The sequence below is a fragment of the Strongylocentrotus purpuratus genome, unplaced genomic scaffold, assembly GCF_000002235.5.
Source record: "Strongylocentrotus purpuratus isolate Spur 01 unplaced genomic scaffold, Spur_5.0 spur5_scaffold_17, whole genome shotgun sequence".
Classification (NCBI taxonomy): domain Eukaryota; kingdom Metazoa; phylum Echinodermata; class Echinoidea; order Camarodonta; family Strongylocentrotidae; genus Strongylocentrotus; species Strongylocentrotus purpuratus.
This window is the reverse complement of record NW_022145602.1, coordinates 15,990,406-16,001,161: the sequence shown is the minus strand read 5'-3', so window position 1 is coordinate 16,001,161 and position 10,756 is coordinate 15,990,406. Positions and strand designations below refer to the sequence as shown.

Below are 10,756 nucleotides of genomic sequence, written 5' to 3'. Positions count from 1 at the left end.
TTCTTGCCTGACTGTAAATTGTGGAATTTGTAATTTTCCAACAAACGCATTCAAAAAAATTACCTAAAAGTGAGGAAAAGTCTCAGAGAATTATGTCATATCAGCAACATTTGTAAGTCACCGGTATCGAATAAGAATTAGACCACGTTTGAATTTTATTGTGACACTGGCAGGACACTAATTGGCTACCCCCCCCCCCCCCCCCAACCCTGATCAACATCCTGTTTGCGGGAAAAATCGCGACTAATCTCCCCTACCTATTTGCTTTGTCTCTCTCTTTCCTTACCTTTCCCTTCCCCTTCCCTTCCTTCTCTCTCTTTTAGGTTTGCTGGGGGGAGGGAAAGGGCCTTTCGCCCCCCCCCCCCGATCCACATGTTGTTGGCGGGGTTAATCGCAACATATCTGCCCTTCTTTTCACCCTTTTCTTTTCTTCCTCCTCTATTTTTGTTCCCTTTTAGCTCTCCTCTTTTCCTTTCCCTTCTCTCTTTTTTATTTGGCGGGTGCGAGGGGAGGGGATGCAAGGGCCTTTTGCCCCCCTCCCCATCCAAATTGGCGGGATTAGTCGCAACTGATCTCCCCTTTTTTTCACCCTTTTTGTTTCTTCCTTCTCTTGTTGTACTCCCTTTTAGCTCTCCTCCTTTCCTTTCCCTTCTCTCTTTTTTATTTGGCGGGTGCGAGGGGAGGGGATGCAAGGGCCTTTTGCCCCCCCCCCCCATCCAAATTGGCGGGATTAGTCGCAACTGATCTCCCCTTCTTTTCACCCTTTTTGTTTCTTCCTTCTCTTGTTGTACTCCCTTTTAGCTCTCCTCTTTTCCTTTCCCTTCTCTCTTGTTGGCGGAGGCGGGGGGGGGGGGGGAGATGCAAGGGCCTTTGCCCCCCCCCCGAACCACAACTTGTTGGCGGGAAAATTGCAACTGCTATCCCCGTTCTTTTCTTTTCTTCTTCCTCTTTTTTTCCTTCCCATTATCTATTATTTTCTTTTTTCTTTCCCTTTCATTACTGATTACTGCTCTGTTATTTTTCTTAATGGGGGGGGGGGGGCAACAGCCTGGGAGGCAAGGCCCTTTCGGACTCCCTTCCCCCGATCTCCTTCTTTTTTCCCCCATTGTCTTTTCTTCTTCCTCTTCTTTCTTTCCCTTTCTCTCCTCTTTCCCTTTCCCTTCTGTTCTCTTTCTCTTTTTTTTTCTTTGCGGGGGGGGGGGGGGCAAGGCCCGTAAGCCCCTGGATCTGCGTCTTTGGAAGCCTTTAAACAAGGCCACATGTCTGATAGACGCCGAGCGACTAAAAAGAGACTAATCGCGAAAACCCGAGTGAACGACAGAGCGAGTAGCGCATCCAAGTAGCCTTTAGTAATCCAGATTGGATTTCTTATGTTAACCTTTGTTTCCGACTGGAATTCTTTACCGAAATGGTAGCGTCCATTCAGCGAATGTATCCTCGCATGACACACACACACACACACTAGACTCTACGTAGTACGCACACGGACCTATAGACCGCCGGGTGAGCCCCAAAATTCGTCAGTTTCGTGACCTCGGCTCGGCATCTACTTTCTTAATAGTGGATATTATTAAAGAATATATTTTGATATTATAGTCACAACTCGTCAATCGAAAAAAATGCAAATAAGCTCAAAAAATGGAAAAAAAGGTGCCTAAAATCTTTCTTTTTTTTCACGGAGGTTGTCCAATCACTGTGCATGTATCAAGTAAAGGTTACAGCGCTTCAAGCTTTTTAGCCAATCACAGGCAGTGTTGTGCACGTACCACTGGCGCGCGCTATTTCGAGCTTCAGGTGTAGTACTCTGTCGTCAACAACTGAATGTTTCAGAGGAAAACACAGGTTTTTGCTGTATGCATACAATTTCGACTCACAGGAAGGTGATATCTTTCAGTGGGAAGAGTTAGAGAAAATTCAAGGAGTGTGCAGATCTTTGGAAGGACGTCAGTTTTGGGTTTGAACTAGAAAACAAAATTGCTGCGATTGCGGTCAACTTCGACTTCGACTCGTTCGAGCTGCAGACAGAGCAGTACTCGCCCGGTGCCTCGGGCGGCCGCGGAGGAGTGTACCAGGGAGGCCGTGTTCGAACTGCAACAAGTTCAACAAAAAAGAGGTAGGCCTAGATCTATGTCATTCCGAAGAAATGATTGTATTAATTATTTCAGCATGTTCAGAATAACTCTGATCCTATTCTTCTTCTTCTTCTTCTTCTTCTTCTTCTTCGAGATAATCTGCCTCCTTCAAATAATACTGAAGTGAAGATTCTTGCACTTATTACACCGGGGTTTAGTCTTAGTCTTATACGAATAGTGCAATGGGTTCATAGCGTGCCTCCATTTAATGTCCTATCGGAGGGACGGAGTGTTTTCCACTTGACATAACCTGCCTTTAAAAAGGGAAGGGGCACGTTAACACACAACGCAGGCCTCGGTCATCCGCCTGGGTGGGAGTCGAACCCGGGATCTTTGTCTACTTCTACGACTATTTCCCGGCCCTAAACGTTACAACTAGAATCAAGAAAAAAGGGAATCTAGATTAGAATATCTACCGGGTAATTTCTACTTTCTAAAAAAAAGGCTATGCTCTCGAAATTGAGGCCTAGCTGACTTGATCAAAGTGGTTGATCAAGTCAAATTGGATACTGGACAGGCTTGATTCTACATGTATACTACATTAGTACAGATCAGGTCTTCATAATTAATGTGGGTATTTATTGTCCACATATTGATTACGGTATCGTCTGAGAACAGCGTACTGGTGGGTTTTTTTTTTGAGGGGGGGGGGGGGTGAGGGGCCACTGTCCCCCTAAATTTCCACAATCAAGGTGGTTTTTTGTTTTTTGTTGTTGTATGTTTGAAAAATTCTGCATGGTGAGGCCCACAGTCCCCGTCAATATTTGACACATTTAAATTAATACGCCACTTGTGTTGGAGAATGAGCCTTGCCCTTGCCCTGGTGATCTTTTTTTTTTATTCATGATGAAAACTGTATTACAGTACCGTATGCCCTCCATGCTCTACACACAAAAAAACATTTCATAAAAATATGAGACACCTCCTTACGTTTTCTAATAAGCAGTTCTGAATAATTTCCACTGCTAGTGTCACTGATGTCCAGTCCGTTCGCTTCCAGTTAGAGACAGTAACCAGTCAGCACAGATATTTTTTAAAATTTGTATTTTGATGATAGTTATATGCTAGATTCGACTCATACTGTAGGTTTTGTAGTGATGAATACTTCTTTTTTAATAAATGATATTAAATGATCCTTGCTTTTATTTATTTTCAATAAAGGTATGTCCAACCAGGATACCATGCGGGCTGCTACAGGCACTTCTGCAACATTACAACAAACAAGTGAGCACAGATGAGATCAAGGCAAAGAAGGAACAATATTTAAATCATTGTATGTCACATTACTTGTAAATGTAAAGTTTTTTTTAGGAAATTCAATGTAAAGACCTTTCTTGTGATGCTCTTTTTTGCCAAATTCCGCCAGATTCGATAAAGCAGATAACTTGTATCAAATGGTATTTGGACAAATGTATGAAATTACCTGCTGAAAATTTTAAAGAACATGATTTAGATATATTAGACTGAAGAAGAATAGCAGAGGCTGGGACCCTGTCATCCATGAATTTTTAAATTTTATTTACAATGTATATTTTATGTGTGTTTTTGCTAATACATACGGGTACATACATGTTGTAATGCTTTTTGAGCAATTGCTTGAAAGAATGTTTGTTATTGAAAATATTACTTGTAAATGTAAAGCCTTTTTTGGAAATTCAATGTAAAGACCTTTATTGCGATGCTCTATTTTGCCAATTTCCGCCAGATTCGATAAAGCAGATAACTTTTACTAAATGGCATTTGGACAAATGTATGAAATTACCTGCTGGAAATGTTAAAGAACATGATTTAGATAAACTGAAGAAGAATAGCAGAGGCTGCGACCCTGCCATCCATGAATATATATATATATATTTTTATCTATAATGTATATTTTATGTGTATTTTTGCTAAAACATACATACATGTGATCGCTTGAAAGAATGTTTGTTATTGAAAATATTTTAATGTGAATTGACAATGTGTTGTATAACTGATGATGAATCATTTCTCTACATCAACCCAAAGAGCAGTATCCATGTAGTCAAGCAGGCTTACAATTTTATTGACCATGTATTTTGAGAATGTGAGATAGTAATATGTCATATATTTGATGTGAAACCAGATTATAATTGGTCAAACATGCCTTACAAACTTTGTTTTAAATTGTGATTTATTTTATTTAAAGATATGCCATTCCCTGAAATATATATTGAAGGGTATGACATAGAAAGAGATAGAGAGGTGGGAAAGAGTGAGGGGGGAGAGGGAATGGGAAAGAGAGAGCGGTTAAGGAAACAAGAGAAAGGGAGGGAATGGGATGAAGAGTGAGGGAGAGAGAGGGGGGTGAGGAAAGAGGAATAAAGAGACGAAGAGAGAGAGGGGGAATGAGGAAAAATGGGTGGGGGATAAGAGGGGATAAGGAGAGAAAGAGAGGGGATTAGGAAAGAGAGAGAAGGGGAAGGAATGAGGAAAGAGGGAAAGGGGAATATTTTGAGTGCACTGCAGCTTTGCTCGATATCAATACAAGTCATTTTCACATAGCATAATACACAGCTGTCTCAGAATAGACCCAAGAGGGCGTTTGTCATATTTATTAAAAATTAATCTGGACATTATTAATTTGTGTGCAATTTTTTCTACTGACGAGTTGCACCATCATCTTCAGTATATTTTTCTACACATTAGAGGTTATTTTCAAGTAGATGCCGACCATGGGTCACAAAACACAAAAACTAAGGCACTTTTGAGGGTTCACCCGGCGGTCTACTACCATGAACTAAGAATATAGTACGGGCTAAGACCACTGACCTCTACATGGAAAGAAAACGAGTTGGACTGGTTCATTTTATATAAAGGGAAAGTCCAATTATGTCACTTATGATTGTTAGCATAAGTCATCAAATGCTTCCTATTTTATTGTAATATTGCATGTAAAATAGATTTGAAAGTGATATTTTGTATCTATCATTTATATGTTGTCTCATAAAGCAAAACTTATTTACGTCTTTTACCTTTTCTCTCATGTTTTGATAATGAATGATTCACGAACAAAGCCAACAGGGAGATGGCCGTTCTGATTGGTCAATAAATCCAAAGTAATGAATAATTCATGCAGAGCAGTAAAACCTGGATTGCAAATGGCCTCATGGCTACCGCCATTCGATCGCGCGTTCACCACGGGTCTCTATATTCATCTCAGCCGCTGATTGGGGTTGAAAATAGCCAGCGTCACGAGGCCTTGTCAAAGGCTAGCGCCATTCGATCGCGCGTTCACCACGGGTCTCTAGATTCATCTCAGCCGCTGATTGGGGTTGAAAATAGCCAGAGTCACGTGGCCTTGTCAAAAGGCTACGTCTGTGGAACATCCCCTCCGAAAATGACCCTCCTCGCCACATCCCAAACAAACCCTGGGCGCAGGCAGCTGCGCATTCCCCCGCGTACCGCCTAGAGCTGCTGCGATCTTTTCTAAGCTGTTCTCTAGGCCGGACATACGGGTACCAGACTTTTCGCTAAACTGGATAGACGGTTATCTAGTAGTATTACTATTAGTTGCCACTTAAGCCCATCGGTGACTATAACAAACATATGCTCTTCCTGGCTATTTGGGAATGTGTCGGTTTGCAACAAAAATGGAGAAACGCGCATTTTGTTGAAAATCATGTGATATCACGAACATTTATAAATCATTTGTATGGAACTGAAAATAAGTCATGGTTTTATTTTATGAGGGGCTAGCGCCCCCAAGCCCCCCCCCCCCCACCAGTACGCCAGTGGGTATTGCATTTGTTTGCGATTATTGGGATACATTCTTTCTGTAGTCTTAAATACTCATTTATAATGAGTTCTTGAAAGAGGAGCTCAAGTATGCTTTAAGCACGCACCTGGTCTGTCGGAACATGTTGTATATCTGCTTTGCCCGATCCCATGAAATCTGTATAGGAATATCAAAAATAATGTCCTATAATATTTGTATGTAATTGATCCGTATCTTTAAGAAAATTAACATAGAAATGTGACATTCATTTGGATAATACATTTTAGGTATTATCGAAACAATATAATTACATAGGTGAAAGAAAACAATGTAAATTCATAGTACTGTTAAATTAAATGAAATGAAATTAAAAAAAAATCATAGTAAACATGCTAAATAAGATACATCATAATCCAGAACTACTCACATACGGATAGCGACAAAAAAGTAAAGAGTGATGGAGAAAATGGGGAAAATAAAGGGGCGAGGAGTGACGGGGAAATGGTAACATGGGAGTAGTCGGGCTTATCTGAAAAGCCATATGTGAGATGATTAGAGTAGAATGATTTTAAGAGACGGATGAGAAACGGCAGGAAAAAAAATATATGAAACAGCTTAGAACGAAATCAGAAGATGAGAGAGACACAGACTCGGACATAAAAAGAAAGAGAGAGAGAAGGGAGGGAAAGGGAGACAGAGAGATAGGAAGGGAGACAGATTACGCGCAGAGAGAGAGAGAGAGAGGAGTACATAGACCATCCAGCATAAAATTATATATAAAAAACAACATTGCACGCATTTAACTTCAGGATTATGACATGACGAAGAAACAATCTTATATGTTGACAATATAACCTCTGAAATGAGGAAAAGTATTTTAAAGTCTTATATCTATTTATTGTGATTATTTATTCATTTTGGAAAGGGTATCCCGAATGAAAATTAATCGCTTTTCATCAGGACCCTTTCATTCCTTTTTAACAGCACCTCTCAACCCGATGGTCGTGAAGCTCTGTCAGGTGGGCCATGAGGTCGGCCAAAAATTATTTTCAAATTAGAATAATATAAGAATATGAATAGTGTCTGGTTTCACATGATACAGCTGGAATTCATCTTTAAACTGTTACATGCTATTTTTCTCGAAGATGTATGTCTTTTTAAAATAAGTAATGTCGTAGTTACTGACAGTGGCACTTCACATTTTAATTAGCACACAATTTGTTCTCTATTTTCTTGTGTCATGTTTTCTTGTCAGTTTTTTTTTTCTCGTTAAGTGTTGTGTAAGGTGTAAGATGTACAAACAAAAATATCCGGGGTAAAAATCAGTGCCGTCAAAACTGTAAAAGCACTTTATCACACAAAATGTCGAGACGTAAGCTATGGTATTCTACTATATTTCCTTCTTGCATATCATAATGTATAGTGTATAAATGACTGTGTATTGTAAATGTCCTGAGGATAGCACAATGTGTAAAATAAATGTAAAACTTATATTTTGTGATCAGGTTTGCATATTTGAATTTATAACATTTTTCGATATTTTAAATTTGTTGATGTTTTAATGTTTATTTGGTTTTGAGGAAGTAGAATATAGAATAGAATATCAAGATTGAATGAGATTTAATAAAAAGGAATTAGTTATAACGATCGCACAGAAATTCCACAAATTCAGTCATCAGACCCATCTCCATGTTCATCACAGCAAAGGCTGTCATGACAAGAAATCATTTAAAAAAATACACGGATGATTTTTACCGCTCATCAATACTTTACTACAAAAGTTTATCAAAACAGCTCTTGAACAATGTCAGATCGTAGGCCTACATTTAGTAAACTTTGGGATATATCATGAAACAGTTACTTTTAACATTGAGCCCCACTCCCCAACCGGTCACCCCCCCCCCCCCCCCTCAGGGGCCCAATGGCCACCCTGAAAACTGTTATGAACACTTTTTATTCGTCACCTAAGAAGGTATCTACATACCTTGACTGTTGTACTGCTGAATCTGGAGAAGATGTTTGAAATAGCTTGGCCGATCTCGGGCCCTCCCTCTGTGTCCCCATAGGGGCCACGTTTACCATCTGAACAGCTTTGGATCCCCTACCCCTGAGGATGATTCCTGCTAAGTTTTTAATAATTCTCTAGGACTTTTGTAGACTCTGTTGACCACTCGATCATCTGAAGTGACCTCTGCTCCCGGATGAGGAAAGAAAGATCATGAGAGATCAAAATAACAGGAAAGAACCCCAACCTCGTATTTGGCTTAGGCCTACTTTGTGAAAATATGGGGAAAGTCTCCAAACATGATCTCGCAAACAAAGTATTATGTATGTTATTACAAAAGATGTAAAAACCCAGTCAGTCACTCAATAGTGTCTGACAGTGAAGTCTAGCAAGTAAACAGGTTTCCTTGCATAATTTGAATATAAGAACACTGCTAACATTTAACTTTCACTGATAGGACATACATGACATATTCATAATTCCTGCAAAGTTCTACAGAATTTGATGTTGGCTGCAAAATGGATATAGTATATTTAACTTAAAAGATACAACAATATTAGAGATAACACAGGGTTCAGAATACGGCCCTAGTCATGTCAAAACCAACGCCTACTATGCATGCGCAGAAGTCGTGACTAAAGTTAAACACGAATTTGTAGTTAAACCAACTTAGACAGGACTTAAACAGTTGTTTAGACGCGACTTAGGTTGCGTTTATCTACAATTTTTTTGGCTAGAATCAGGTTTCTCAAACGTCTTTCAGGCAAGTTGATAAACGCAAAGCCTTTTTTAAAGGGCTTTAGATAATATGGGCATATCTAAAGACGCAAAAAGGTGTGTTTTGTATGTGACATACAGCCAGAATCACGTTTCTGAGAGATCGATAAACGCAAAGCTGTTTTGAACCTCACATACAAATAGGACCACCCAGGTGTTGTGTACAAGCATGTGTGTGAAGTTGACCTCCGAGAAACTGTCTGCTTCCCGGGTCAAAACAGCTGGGGAGATACAAGGCCTTTATTTTGAATCGTGAAGGGACGATAAACGCGACATCCCGCAAATCACGATCGTATAGTGGGGTATGATAGTGGGGTTCAATAGTGGGGTACGATATGTACATATCTAGTGGCAAGCCTTGATAAACGCGCCCTAAGACACGACTTCAGAATACAAAATTTAGTTAGACAGGACTTAGACACGACCTCGTGTTTAATTTGTGTCTAACTAAACAGTTGTTTAACGACTAAGTTAGAGAAGACTTTGGAATACGGGCCCCTACTTTTCAGCCGGGGCAAGCCGCGGACTCCTCGGAGTCATTGTTCATCCCAATTTTTCCGATTTACTTTTCGATTTTTCCAAATGTTTGTTCCCATTTTGCCAGATTTTTCACTTTTCTTCTCAAATCCCCCCTTCCTTCCCCATTTCCCCAAATTTTGCTTATCATTGGACCCCTGTTACACCCACAAATGTAATAACGCCCACAAATGTAATAACACTTTACCCACAATATAACACCCACAAATGTAATAACACTTTACCCACAAATGTAATAATTTCACCCACAAATGTAATAACCACTTCACCCACAAATGTAATAATTTTGAATCACCCACAAATGTAATAATGACTTTACCCACAAATGTAATAAATTTGAAGGGATATATTGTCAAATTTGTTCAAAACTAAAACCCTGTAATAAAGCATGGGTATAGCGCGCAGTCTTTACTCCAGACCCGGTTATTTCAAAAATTTAAAAAATCTTCAAAACTAAGACCCCATAATCCTTTTCCTGTGGAATAACGTTGTTTTGTTGTTGTTTTAATTTATAGGCGTTTTTCATTCAGAAGTGAATATTTACGCCTCTTCTCTCAGGATTTTTATTCCTTTAAAATTAGATTTACTTTTTTTGATATATAGATTTGGATAAATTGGATTTTTAAAAGCTAAACTTTTATTTAATGATGAAGAATTCAGTGGCTGGCGAGCAAAAGGCTTATCGGCTATATAGGACGCCCAAGGACCAACTCGGACACGGTACGTAGTGACAAGCTTCTCAACTCAGCCTAATGCTGAGCCTAGGCCCTCCGACGTCCACCAATATGTCTAGTCGTCTCCATCGTGTTTCTTCAAAATTTTGACCGAAAACCAAAAAATAAAAAAAACAGATCATGATACATGAAGATTTTAAACGTTAATATAGACAGTTCTCTCTTCTAATTTCTTTTTTTCTTTTTTTCTTCTTCTTTCTCACTCTTCTTCTTCATGTACATGTATACTCACTATAAAAAGCGAAACATATTGGGCTCAAATAATTATGTGCGGTGCAAGGTGGTTAGTAGGGGTACAGGTGTACCCTTTTAGATCTAACTACGAAGTTAACCAGAGCCTGTTGGTGATTAATATCTGTTGATTTCAGGAGTATTGGGATTAATTCTTCGTTTTCTATTCCAGATTCTGTTATAAGCATGGCTCTCTCTATAAGAAAGAGTGGGCACTTACATAAAAAATGTTTAACTGTTTCTTTTTGGTGCTCACAGTTTGGACAATGACCTGTCTCATGTTGATTCAACTCAAAAAGATTATTATTTAAACCTAAGTTTCCCATTCTTAGGCGATGAAGAATAGTTTCATGATATCTGTTGTTCAGGTAACACACAAATGTTTTTGATACTAGAGTTTGCGTTTCCCGTAGGGGGGATGATGTTTCATTCCATCTTTTTTGCCATATCTCTATGTAGTATTTCTTTATAACATAATTTGATTCTGCTCTGGTAAGAGCGTTGTTGATTTCTATATTTTTATTTAGTCCTGCTTTAGCAAACTTATCTGTTATCTCATTGTGTTGTAGACCACAATGACTGGGAATCCATTCGAAATAGACCT

At 39.2% G+C, this 10,756-nt stretch overlaps 1 long non-coding RNA gene across 1 annotated transcript; it reads left to right on the top strand.

Annotated features, from left to right (window-relative positions):
• Window positions 1–1,497: 1,497 nt before the first annotated feature.
• On the top strand, window positions 1,498–4,265 carry LOC115924925. The gene is made up of 2 exons (XR_004064480.1): window positions 1,498–2,113; window positions 3,294–4,265. It is a non-coding gene; the product is annotated as an uncharacterized LOC115924925 (long non-coding RNA).
• The last annotated feature ends 6,491 nt before the right edge of the window (window positions 4,266–10,756 follow it).